The 13,491-nt window shown below is 39.5% G+C and overlaps 1 protein-coding gene and 1 long non-coding RNA gene across 7 annotated transcripts in view; one reads left to right on the top strand and one right to left on the bottom strand.

Annotated features, from left to right (window-relative positions):
* Positions 1-723: 723 nt before the first annotated feature.
* LOC106084762 (uncharacterized) lies at positions 724-1,669 on the bottom strand. Its single transcript, XR_009397791.1, has 3 exons — positions 1,485-1,669; positions 889-1,046; positions 724-832 (listed from the first exon to the last, which is right to left on the bottom strand). It is a non-coding gene; the product is annotated as an uncharacterized LOC106084762 (long non-coding RNA).
* Positions 1,670-3,284: 1,615 nt separating this feature from the next.
* LOC106084761 (protein bunched, class 2/F/G isoform) overlaps positions 3,285-13,491 on the top strand; it is a 608,039-nt gene continuing 597,832 nt past the window's right edge. For 2 of the 6 annotated variants that reach the window (XM_059365888.1, XM_013248673.2), the window contains exon 1: positions 8,005-8,144. The gene's annotated coding sequence lies outside the window, so the exon portion shown is untranslated. Of the gene's footprint in view, positions 3,378-8,004; positions 8,656-13,491 lie in introns of those variants that run through there. The other 4 variants (XM_059365887.1, XM_059365885.1, XM_059365886.1 and 1 more) reach the window with 4 other exon arrangements.

The following is a 13,491-nucleotide window of genomic DNA, read 5'->3' as shown; positions in this document are numbered from 1 at the left end:
TCCGCTGATTCCATGTAGAAGAAAACACGGATATTGTGTTTAGAAGTTAACATGAAATCGATTAAGATAAATCATAAATCGTTTATCGATTAACAATAACCATCGATTTTGTATCTAATAGCTCATTCACGTCAGACCCAATAATGGGGACTTTACATGGCACATCATGATGCGTGGTCATTGTAATAGTATTGGTAAAAATATGGGTGTGTGCGTCAGATGTACACATTCGATGATTGTCGTATATTGATCACCGTTTACACCGAAATGTGTAATCATTACTTGGCCGATATTGAAAAACACATTTTGTCCAAAATAAATTCATAACAAGAGAAGAAACGTCAAGGTGTATTAATAAACGTTAATAAAGGTCTGACGCGAACAGCTGAAAACAGCAGGCCAGTTTGACGGTATTAAGGTGTAGTTACAAACTATCAGCGCGCACTAAAAATGCAACGCGCAAAAGTTAACAATTTTAAATCACATTAATCGTGGTAAAAGGGGTTTGGAGATTATCTCAAATCAAGTGTATTTGGGCTCTAGTGGAAACCTCGTTCACGAACGAGTGCAAGTGTCTTTGGTTGTTTCCATGGTACAATTAATAGGTGGCGTCATTAGACCAATAACAACAACTTACCCCCAACGAGACTATCTTGAGTGGTAAATTCCGTAAATTGAAATGTTAAAGTGGTTTTAGAAATAAATTTGGTTTTACAACGTATCTTCTTCAAATGTGTTTCATATATGTATATCGGATCAAATAGAACATGTTTTTTAAGATTTAAAAAAAAATCACAGCTGTGCCATCTTAAGCCTTTGCCATTTAGATTTGCTGCAAAATCAAAACACAAATAAAAAAGTTGTTCTCAGCTGTTCGCATGAGCTCACCTTATAAATGCATCCTTGGTTGTTTTGAGTAAAGAATGTGAGAAAGAAGAAAGTTTGGCTTTAGGGTGATATACGGGATAACCAGTGACAAAAGTTAAAGACACAACATGTTTGAATGGCTTGCGATATTTCGTTTTTTCTTTTATTCAAATTTTCGGCTGCAAAGAATCAAAGTAGTAGTAAAATCAAAATAGGAAAAAAAAAGTTGGAACGAATGCCCGATTAAAAACAGAAAATCCTGAAAATGTTGCAACCCTCAATGTGAATCCAATTGAAATACTTGAAACACGTCTTTTTAACGCTTGTTTCTACGGTATTGAGAAGACTAAGCAGAAACCCTCTCTGCTTCTTTCTCATACTCTTTAGTTTTGAGAACAATATCATTTTTAAATGACATCTCGATGAGGAGATGGCGGATTGCCAAATATGATTTGTGGTTGATGAACAAGTAAAACCACTTTTAATTGTTTCCCCATAATAAAAAGTATGGAAAATTTGATTTGTGGTTGATGAACAAATGAAACCACCTTTAATTGTTTCGCCATAATGAAAAGTATGGAAAAAATAAAATCAAAGAAAAGAAAAAATCGATTTACCGTTTTCGGCAAAAGTTGTAATCAACACGAACCAAGGATGAGCCTATGACTAACGCGAGTGTTAAATCTTAAAGGCAGTTTATACGGCACATCACGATAACGAATGGATGAAACACAACGCATTGCTACAACAACAGCGACAAAAATACTCTTTTTAGTAACTGAAATCTGAGCTTTTATTGGAAGTTGCCATTCAAAACTTAAATTTGTCAACTGATAGCGCAATTAAAATAATGCTCAGTTTACATGGCACATCATGATATGTGTGTCAAAGGATGGGCGAATGGGATAAAGATTTCAAACTAAAATTGTTTTTTAACTCAAATAATTGTAATGTGTGTTTAATAAAGGAAAATAGAAAAAATAGTTGAGATGCTTCTCCTTTGACGACTAAAACAACACCCCCGGCTGCATTCATCTTCATCTCATTTGACAGCTGTGCAGTTGCCGTCATGTATAATTCAGAACAGTATCCATCACCCAAAAAAAAAAAAGGATGACAACTCGGCCAACCTGACGATTACTTATCCTCCAATTACTAGGGCTTTTCGGAATGGTCCTCACGATGACCATCTTCTTGCTACACGTCGTCAACCTCTGGAACCAAGGCACACCATGGCTTTATCTTGTCACTGCTGACCACAATGCTAATTTCTCGTAGTTGAAAATAGTAAATAAGATCAGTTGGTGCATACTTAGTCGTAGCATTGACCGATTTATTGATCTTCCATTGGACATGTCTAAGTTCGTTGTCCTAGTCCTTGAAATGCGTTGAAGTCCTCAGGATAGACAAAATAGTTTGGTTCACCCGTTCGGCCAACACATTCGCTCAGGATATCCGTACTGCAACCTTGATGTGTTTGATATCGTTCTCTTTACAATAATCGGCAAACATCGACGATGTAAAAGCTATTCCTCGATCAGTCACTATTCGTCTTTGCAAACCAGTGTTTAGTGTCAGCTGGTTAAGCCCGCCCAGCACTGTCTTCGTCTTAGTTGATTGAACAGGAACAGTCCAATAACGAGTCATTGCATCAACATACATCAATATATGCTCATTTCCGCGTCGACTTTTGATTAAAGGACTCAAGTGATCCATATGAATCACTTCAAACGGCACCCGTGGGATAGCGATCCTATATAGATGGCATTCCTTCTTCCTTGGTTCTCGATCAAAACAGCATTCGACACACGATTTCATGTAGCCTTTTACATAGCTCTTATGTCTGAACCAGAAATGTTGCCCTATCTTTTTAATGGTACCATCTACTCCTGGATGTCCAACTTCATCATGGCATTGTCGAACAATTCTTCATCGCAAACCATTTGCAATTATCAACAGGTCATTCTCCTCGCTGATTCCTCTTCTTTTGTACAGTCTGTGCGATTTAATCAGAAACTCCTTACAGTAATAGGTTTGCTGAGATGACTCAACTTCACCTCTCATTATTGCCATTATCTGCACAAGCTCAGGATCCTGTTTCTGTATCGCGTAAATCCAGTTATCTGTCGTGATGTCTATCTGCATTAGCTTTGCTGTTACATCTTCTGGGTTTGCTTCTTCTTCCACGGGAGCTCTACTCATCGCGTCGATATGCGTCCTGAGCTTTCCCGGACGATCACAAGAGTTAAAATATTCGAGCAGCTTTAACAACCAACGACTTCAAAGACGATTATTCGATTTTTTTTAGTCAGTAAAAGTCGACTTGGACCTTTTTTACACAAAAAGTCGATTAATCGATTAGTCGAAAGTCGACTTTTAGATCTCCCTACTAGCGCGCGTGTTAAATAACTAAATAACGAAGAATTCAGCAAATGTATGCTAATTTTATGTGTGCATGTTGCAAAAAATTGTTCTTTAAGTAATTTGTGAACCAATTACAACCACAAAAGGTAAAAGGCTCAAAAGCAAAGTGCTCAAAAGTGTTGAGATATCGCAAACTAACCCAACCCGAACGACCACCAAAGAATGGAATATACTAAAGGCAGTGTAGAAAAAATGTATGTGAATAATGAGTGTGGTTGATTGGAATAAGAGAGTGTGGGGGGGGGGGGCGTTAAGAGAGTGGTTGCTAGTGACTTCTCCATTGTATGTATGTGCGCTCTGTCGTTCGTATCGTATCGTATGCTGCTATTGTTGTTGTTAATTGGTTTAAATATGCGATTCGTTGGTTTTCTTCATCTTCCCCATTTGAAAAAAAGAAAAACAACAACACAAGCTGGAGTTAACGTTGTTAATGAGAAAAAAGTATGAAACTTAGCAGACAAGTGTTTGAGAAAATTAAAGTTAGTAAACCAATTGAATTTCGTAATTAAAAAACGGCTAAAGTAATAAAATTGAAAAAGATAACAAAAATCCATCAAATGTGATTTCGGAGCTAAAAACAATACAAAAATGCCGTGTGATGTGAAAACGAGAGCGTATTCCAATTTGCGAATTTTCTCTTGATTCCGCGGAAAATTTCGTGTGACGTCGGGATATTTTTATTTTCGTATTAGCCCATTCGTTTTCGATAAATGCAATTCATCGATTTTTATTAACAAACAGAATGCCGGCAGTTATCGAAGAAAACTCGGAAATCTTTTGCTGATGGGCTTTGAAGGCTATACTACTTTGACATGTGTAATTTGAGATTGCATGAAATTAAGGCAAAATTGGGAAAATTATTTCCTGTACGTTGGATACTTTCTAAACGTACTAAATTGATATTGGCAACAGATTGATTGGGAGATAAGATGATGCAACGTGGAGTTCCCCTTCTTTCTAAGTGATTCATATTTGCATCTTGATGCATAATTGAAAGCCCTTATGCAAAACTTCAATAAAATCGGTGGTGCATTGAAATGGAAAATTAAGCAAATATGAATTTCATTTTGAGAGTATCCAGCAATAGAAATTAAGGTTCTTTAAGATGAACGCTTTGGATCACAAACCACATATTACTAAAACTTTCAATCAAAAGACGTTCGAACGCAGGTTGTATCAGTGGTGTTGTCCCCACACAGCCACTTAAATGACTTTGTGGTGTGAATTTGTTTCATTTGTAATATTTTGTTGGCAAGCTCATCAGCAAGTTCATTGCCCAGGGAACTAGCACAGTGGCTGGATTATTGTAACAATGTTTTGCGTTGTCAGCCATTTAAAGTTGCAAATGTGGCGTCATCTGCCCACAACTGGAAACGTTGCAACTATATTGGGGTACGACCAGTGCCTTCTAAATTGAGTAGGATCGGCTGTATAGATGAACACGAGAGAATCCTCTTTTTTGCTGGACACACTTCCTGGCCTTTGTTTTTAATTCGAGTAGGAATTATGCGGATCGTACTTGTCATGGTTGTAGAAAGTCGTAACAGAAAAAAATTCAGCCAGATCGGATGACAATTTCGGCTTCCAGGGGCTCAAGATCTCAAATCGGTTTATATGGGAGCTATATCAGGTTTTAGGCCGATTTGGATCCTATTCGTCACGGCTGTTGGAATTCGTAAGGGTCATCATCACCATGGCACAATAACAAAAGTCTACCTCCAACGAAACTACCTTGATTTGATTGGCAAACTTCACAGTGTTTTTAGAAATAAACGTTGGTTATCAATTTATTTTCTTCAAACATGTTGTAATGCTGTATTTGCATCATAATAACTCTTTTTTTATTGCTTATGTGGGGAATATCGGTATGTCCCTAGTGGTATGGGGCGGATTTATATCCCCATTGTATGAGGCCACATAGAAGAAGTTAATCTCCTTAAACTCAAAGACAGTTCGTTGCCTCACCTTCTTGGTTGTTATAACTCTGATGCCAGTTAACTGTCCCTAAAGATGTTCACACTCGAATACACACTCTCGGCATACAACCCCATGGTTTGAAGTCCTTCTTCGGCAAGGGCTACCGCCTCAGTGTACAACACCTCAAACATTCTGTTTAAGATATCGCATATGTTAGCAATGTGGGGACCTGCAGCCATGGTCGTCTAACGGTTCGCATCCGTTACGATCTTTATGCGGTGGGTGTGGAATAGAGAATAGGTAGGGGTTAAACAGCTATATAACGCCCTATTTCACATAACATGGCTTCGACTTTTTTCCTCTAAATTACACATACGACTGTGGACCATACATTTAATTTGCCATCCAACATTTTGAACATATCCGGAGGGAGCTGTTGGCGATGTCCTTAAAAGTCATGGCAGTCAAAAGCTACGAGGACCATCATGTTGCTCGGTTTGTCCTGGCTACTATGTGCAGGATAGGGAAATTCACCAACACTACTCATAAGGAGTGGTGCTTCGAGCGCCTTGGACGATTTGGCGCTTCGTATGAAATTCTAATTGTGTCCAACGTAAATTCTGATGGTTGTTCATCAGCTTGGAGAACAAGTATTCAACAAAAGGCTATCTCTATCTGCTCCTTCAAAGCCACGTTCATCTACTCTAGCAAAATATAGGAAACGCCTGGCAACATCCGCAGAACAGACGAATGTCCTTATCAAATGAGCGCAATGTTCCTGACCCGCTTTAGTTAAGACCAGTCTTTATTGCCGGGTATTCCACATACTCATCCGTCTAATCACAGCAGTGTACATCCCCATGTACATGCCTAGAAGAGAAGTCTGTAATTGGGATGCTCATTATAGACTCTTAGTACCAAGCGATTAAAACCGGACAATAGAAGGCGAATCCCAGGTTTATACCTAGTTGTTGTTGTCGTTGTAGCAATTTGTTGTACACTGAGGCGGCAGCCTTTACTGAATCGGGACTCTCGGTTAAGTCCAGTACGTACAACCGTCTGCCATGGGATTGTACACCATTTCTAGTCCTATCTATGCAGTTTCATACCTGACTGCTACCCGTATAATTCCATGTAGGGGTCACTGTGATCAAAGCAGACAATATAGGGAACGCTTATGACTCAACGATTTACTTTCAACATGTTTTTTTCTCCGTTTAGGTAATATTTGATATGTTGGCTAAGAATGTTACATTTAACTGCCACTTCTATTGTATATACCCGTTAAATATACATGTATAGCCTTCGAAATTATCTCATACGTCAATATAGCTTTGGCAAACTACCATCTGATTAGTTCTTTTAGAATTGCTCTCCTTACGTATTTCTGGTAAAATTGATTCATTTCTGTAGAAGTAGGTATTGGTATTGCGATCAGCTGACATTTCAACATTCTCTTATCTATTCAGATCAATTGTTTGCACTAGTTTGCATTCTCAGCCATAACAAACAATTGATAAAAGAACAGTGGTTAGAGTATAAAGTTCAATAAAAATGAATTTGAAGAGTTGTGGGTTGTAGCTTATAGACTCTGATAAAAAACCTCATTGTTCCAGCCTGTGTGGTGCTCCCAGCTATCCCGTGCCGAGAAAATGTATGATGTTATACTTTTGGAAAACAACAAGTATTTTCCAACACATATACATCCCCCGCAACCCTCTCACCATCACTTCCATTTTTATACCCACCACCATAGGATTGGAGTAAACTAATCTAGTCATTCCGTTTGTAACACTTTGAAATGTTGATCTGCGACCCCATAGAATATATATATTCTGGATCGTCTCGATATTCTGAGTCGATCTAGCCATGTTCGTCCGTCTGCCGAAATCGCGTAAAACTAGCCGCTTGAAATTTTGCACACATACTTAATTGATGGAGATCGTTGGGGATCGCAAATGGGTCATATCCGTTCAGATTTGGATATAGCCCTCATATAAACCGATCCCCCTATTTAACTTCTTAAGCCCCTTTTCAAGTTTTCATAATTCCAAAATAAATATTAAAATCTTATATATCCGTTCAAACACCAAGAAAAAGCAGCAAATGTGATTTGGCTGAACTTTGGAACAAAGACTTGTGTTATGACTTCCAGCATCCATGCCAAGTATTATCTGAACCGATTCATAAACAGATATTGACCCCATATAAACCGATCCCCTGTTTTGACTTCTTGAGCCCCTAGAAGCTTCAATTTTCACCTGATTTGGTTAAAATTTTACCCAAAACCTATGTTATGACTTACAACACCAGTGCTAAATTTTATTTGAATCTATTAATGGATATGGTGATCCTCGTCAAGCTCCTTTAGGTGAGCAAGCTTGTTCCGGTCTAAAGGACCGATCGTCGAGGGAATAGGATGGGCATAGGCACTCAGTATTTGCGTAAGAGCCGGTGCCGCCCGGCACCTGAGACTCCTGAGACTCCGTTCGATACTGCTGACTGTTGAGACTGCCGTTGCAGCTACTCCGTACGTAGCATTCCACTACCCGCAACTTGTGGACGCGTCCGGTAGCTCCGCAGCTAAGCTTTTCGTGACAGCAGTGAACACCAACAGATCGGATTTCAATGTTCCAGCTTGTGTGGTGCTCACAGCTATCCCGTGCCGGGTTTTCACATGTGAAATATGTGTGTGTGTGTTAGTGATAAGTCTCGATGAGCATTTATCGTTAATCGATAACTAAACTAAAAATCGTCTTTACATCCCATTTATTCTATTCCGTTCGTTTTCATTTTCTCTACTCGTTACCGTTTGCGAATTCGCTCGATGTGCTCTGCGAAAATTTTTGCCAGTTTGAAAAACGGCGAAGAGGCATAAAGACCAATAAAAATCTAAAGCAAAAAACGCGATTGTTGTGTGTTAACAAAAATTCAAGGTGAAATTTAAAAAACGAAAACCATTTAAAACTAAACAAAAGCGTAGAAATTTATCAAAATTTTATGTAAATTACGGAAATACAAATGGAATAAGCACAGTGACGCCCAAAAGGGGGAAAAGAATGTTGAATGCAAGTAGCAATGTGTGTGTGTAAATGAGTGTATTGGAGAAAAAACGAATGTGTGAGAAGAAAAAAATCAATGCCTTGAATTGAAGGGGATAAAGAAGGCAGGCAACGGCGACGATGTGCATAAAAGCGATTGCAAAGCAGGGAAAAGTGAAAAAATGTGGTGCTGCCGAGGAAAAATGAATGTGACGTTAACTAACTCCAAGTGACGTTGACGACCGACCGACGGCATGGAGAAGAATAAGTGAATAAAACGTAAAAGCAGCAACAAACGCAAAAGCCCCAAAATGAAGAAACAAGAAAAATAGTGACAACGACAATTGGTTGTGGCTGATTAATAAATGTGTAGCTAGCTGGCTGCTTGTTCGTTTTGCTGTTGGACGTATGTTGAGTGTATAGTAAAAGCATTTACTCGCTGTCAGAAATAACATTAAAAAAGAGCATTACCAAGAGCGAGGCTTTCATTTAAGAGCAAACAAATGTTTAGTATTTAAATTATAAAAAAATTAGAGCAAAAAAATCGAATAAGAAAATGTATCTAAGTTTGTATAAATGAGTTTTCTATGCTTGACAGGAACAATATTTAACAGAGTTTTGTTTTTTTTTGTCTCGGTTTGACAACGACCCCATACGTTGGATGTGTTTCGGCTCTTTCCTTTCTTTCCTCTGACCGACTCTCTCGCTTGCTACTCTTTGTTGGTATGAAATGGTTCAACGAATTGCGAGTTCGGTCGGCTGACTTATAGTCTAGCATGTCGAACGGACTTTGAATATTTTTTTACAATATTTAAAATATTTCCTATAGGAAAGCCCAATAAATTCCTTTTAATGCAGAGTTTTGCTTAGTATTGTCAACACACAAATGTTTTCTTCAATTATCATGTGATTACCCTTAAAAATCTACATATTTAAATATTGCTTTTCTTATTGGTCTTTTTTCATTTTCCATTCCACCACCTATTGTGAATTCGCTTTAAAAGTTGTCTTTTCCGTATGCTATTGTTCTTTTACTCTTTTCTAGCTCTCCGTTGGTCTCTCTACCTCTCGTTGCAACGAATCGAAGAATTGACGTATTTTGTATATTTTGTTGTTATTTTTGACATTTTGTTTTGTTGTATTCTACTCTCAGCGGTTCGTTGTGTGTAGGGGCAGCTAAAGCCAATTTGTTTTATTTCAAGAAGATTTCTTCGTCTTACTTCAAGAGATACAAAAATTTTAGCAATAAATAACCGTTGTGAAAAACTTTAGAAAAACCATTTTTGTTTTTAAATTTTTTAGCAAAACTTCTTTTAATTTTTTAACTTTTGTCTTTGTCTGCTATTATTATTGCATACGTACATATATTTGAAGCTTAACTTTTCAATATCCTTTCCCTGGGTTTCCTAAAAAAATATGTTGAATCATTCTTGATTTTTCCACCACTCATACATAGTTGTCCCTCTGTGTGTTGTTCTTTTATCTTGTATACCTTGTTATTCATTCTTTCCTTTTTCTGTTGTACCTTAATCTTCTCTCTTATTCATTTGCTGTGGTATTTTTTCTTTTTTTTTTCTTCGGCTTGTACGTGAAATTCCTAAAAGAAATTGCATAAAGTTGTATGCTTGAGAATAGTGAAATGTGCAAATTGCTCCCCCCATAATGCAATTTCTTGAATTCTCCTTTAAATGTTATGGGGAATTCGTCCCTATTCATGCACCACAATTTTCCAAATTTTAGAAGTAGTAAAAAGTCAAGGCTGGTATGGGGAAAAGTGCATATTTCAATGGACATCAATTGTTGCTGTAGCCACAGTTATGTAGAAGTGGAAACAGTCGTTGGCCTTATCCTATTTCGACACTGGCTCGTAGATCGAAGACTGCCTTACTATTTCGCTTAATGTACAAAAAAAGGCAAAATTTAAATGCGAAAACTTAAATGGTTTTAGCTGATAATTGCTGCACGATTACGTTAATCGGTTTTTTTTATCTCTTATCACACGATATCGATAACTATCCAGTGCAACTTTGGACTAAGATTCAATTCAGAACCTCTTATTCGACTTGAACAGGATACGACTAAAATAATACACAGGGCCCTATCTTGGGAACCTACCGCCATTGATTCTACTAAAAATTTACGCAAATCAACTTATTTGAAGCGCTCTGTACTTTACGCACAAAATTTCTGCCAAATCAGCAAAAAGTATAAGAGGTAGAAGACTAATCGGGAGATTGGTTTATATGTGAGGTAGGTGCATTCGTGTTGAATGTCATAACGGAACACTAAGTGTAAAATTTCAGCCAAATCGGATATTTGCTTTCAGTGGCTCTAGAACTCAAATCGGAAGATCGGATTTTACGGGAGCTACATCATGTTATAGACCGATTTAGACAACGCAAGCATGCATGTGGATAATAATTGTGCCTACGAAGTAAAGTCGAAAGACCAATTTATATGGGAGCTTTATCCAAATCCAATGATCATCCTGATCTGGCGATGGTTCCTAGATCCAGCTCTAAACATCTGGCTGCTTCAACTGGGTCGTTCCATAGTACCTCCGCAGTCAGATTCGTTGGTTTCGCTGTACATCTAAATAGATATTGGAGTCATGGGATGTGGTGCCGCACTCACGGCAGATATTTGTAATAGTATCGTCTAAACTTAAATGATACGAGTTCAGTCTGTTACACCATAGTGATTTCAGTTGGGTCGGACTATTTCTGCCTGGTGGGTCGGAAGTTCGGTTGATTCTCTCGGTGGTAACCTAGAAGAAACTGTTTAGATAGAAGTTAACTGTGGTCCTTAACCTTAAGGATCTTAGTCTCTCGTGTAGATGATCTGGGCTCGCCATTTGGTTGTTGTTGTTGTTGCAGCAGTTTGTTGTGTTCTATCCTTCGTCTGGGTCTGAGTCGGGTGTCTCTGGCTGGGCAGTTAAACAGGTGACGTGTATCGTGCGGTCTCCGGTCACAATCGGGACATACATCCTGTACGTTGGCATCAATCCTTGCTCGTAGGAATTGAGGCGGCTGCATCTGCCAGATCGTAATTGAGCCTGAACTACTCTGGTCTGCCGGGGGAGGTAAATTTCTTCAGGTGCAATGGGAGTTTGTCGTTCTCCAAGGACAACATTCACCCGCTAGCTATTCACCGCATCTGCTACCGTGTCTGCATGAATGTTTTCTAGGCCAGCGCAGGATCTCATGCTCTAGATCATGTAGATTTTCCTTAAGGCTTCTGGGCGGTGATTACCTATCCACAAGAAGATGATTTGGATGGTCTCTGCGATAACAGCCCAGAAGGTATTGCTTAGACAGCATGTAGTTATGTCATCGCACTGATAGGATCTTTGTCTCCTGGTGGAGGTGGTCCACATGAGAACTGAGGAGGCAGCCCGTCGCAGTTCGGAGGGCGGCATTCTGACAGATCTGAATATTATTCCACTGCGTGTCACAAAGCTGACGAGATCGCCCTGGGCCTGCATAACTTACCACAGACCGGCCAATTGCTTTGAACGTGGTCAATAAGGTTTCTTTGTCTGCACTCCAAGTGCTGCCAGCAAGTGACTTGAGGACCTTGTTTCTACTTTTGACTTTATCGTAAATTGCTGTGGCATGTGGTTAGAAGGTGAAAGATCTGTAAAATGTGACGCCTGATGCCATGATCGTCCGTAGGGGGCCTGATGCCAATCGTCCGCATATGATACGATCTCCATGCTGTCTGGAGGGGGTGGAATGGAGCATAGGTAGAGATTAAACAGTGCCGGAGATATCACCTCACCTTGGGGAACTCCATATTTATATGTACATATTTATATATACATATTTATATATACATATTTATATATACATATATATATATATATATATATATATATATATATACATATTTATATCTATGGAGCTTCGGCTTCCTATCCCTAAATTCCACAAATGACTGGCAATCACACAGATAATTTGCGTCCCATCGTTTCAGGCCTGCCCTCCAGCCAGGCGATGTCCTCAAATAATTTGGCATGGCGGACAGGATGTCGCCATTTGGTGACATCCTGTTGTTGTTGTTGTAGCCACATTTGCATGTGCAGGTGGCGATCCTCATCAAGTTCCTGAAGGTGAACAAGCTCGTTTCGGTTCAAGGAATCGATCGACGTGGGAACATGGTGGCCACTGGTCATTTAAAAACAGCTAAGCTTCTCGTGGCAGCCATTAGCTTCACACAGATCTGACCTCAAAGTTCCAGTCTGTATCGTGTTCACCGCTATCCTGTTGCGGGGTGACATCCTTAGTGCCGCGTTCTGGCAGGTTTGTAGGTTTGGCCAGTGCGTTTAACATACCCCCACGGGCCATACCGGTGCCGCATAGTTTATCACCGATCGCCTTATAGGGCGTCAAAAGGTTTTTCTTGTCTATTCCCCAGGTGCTGCCGGCCAAAGATTTGAGAACTCTGTTCTTGTTCCTTGCTCTTACGCAGATCGTAGTTGCGTGGGATGACATTGAAAAACAGTTATCGAAGGTTGCTCCCAAGATTTCTGAATGGCGCAATGTAGGGATCGTTTGTCCATCGACCTGTATATCAAGCTCTCTAGTATAATATGTTGTCCATGTTTTGAATAATGTCGATGATGATTTGGTGGAAAAGATTTTTAGGTTACGGCTCTTGAAAAATTCTGTCAAATCCCGGAGGTAAATATTTATTTGCCCAAATTTTTGCCCCTCGTACTCCCTGTTCAACTCTACGGCGTTGCGACTTAGTATTTCTGATCTGATATCATTGAACTGAATTGTGTGGTCGACCGCGTCCAATGCTTTCGACAAGTAGAGAGCCTCAGGGCAAGTATTTTCGTGAGGTCGTTGCCCATTCAGACCGCTGATGATATATGTGGGGATAGCTGTCAGTGCTGTTGTAGTGCTATGCATTTTACTGAATCCGTGTTTATGATCCGGTGGTATCAGAGACGAGCTCAGATTCCAATCCCATGGCAATCATCGACAAACGCTTCCGCCTCAGTGTACGTGTTCATCCTCTTTTCGTCATGGGAGAGGCACATCCCGGAGTGCCTTCTCCCCACGCTTCTGGTCAGTGCCGGGATTGAAAAGAATCCCAGACCCTGGTTCTTTTCGGTTTGCCAGAACCCCTCCATGATTGATCGGTGTCTGTGAGGTGTTACCAGTGCATGGAATGAGTACATTTCCGATCTTGCACTGGCCTTACGTCACTACAAGAGTAGAGTCAAATTATATAT

This window comes from Stomoxys calcitrans, chromosome 3 (genome assembly GCF_963082655.1).
Source record: "Stomoxys calcitrans chromosome 3, idStoCalc2.1, whole genome shotgun sequence".
Taxonomy (NCBI): Eukaryota; Metazoa; Arthropoda; class Insecta; order Diptera; family Muscidae; genus Stomoxys; species Stomoxys calcitrans.
This window is presented reverse-complemented; position numbering and strand designations above follow the sequence as displayed.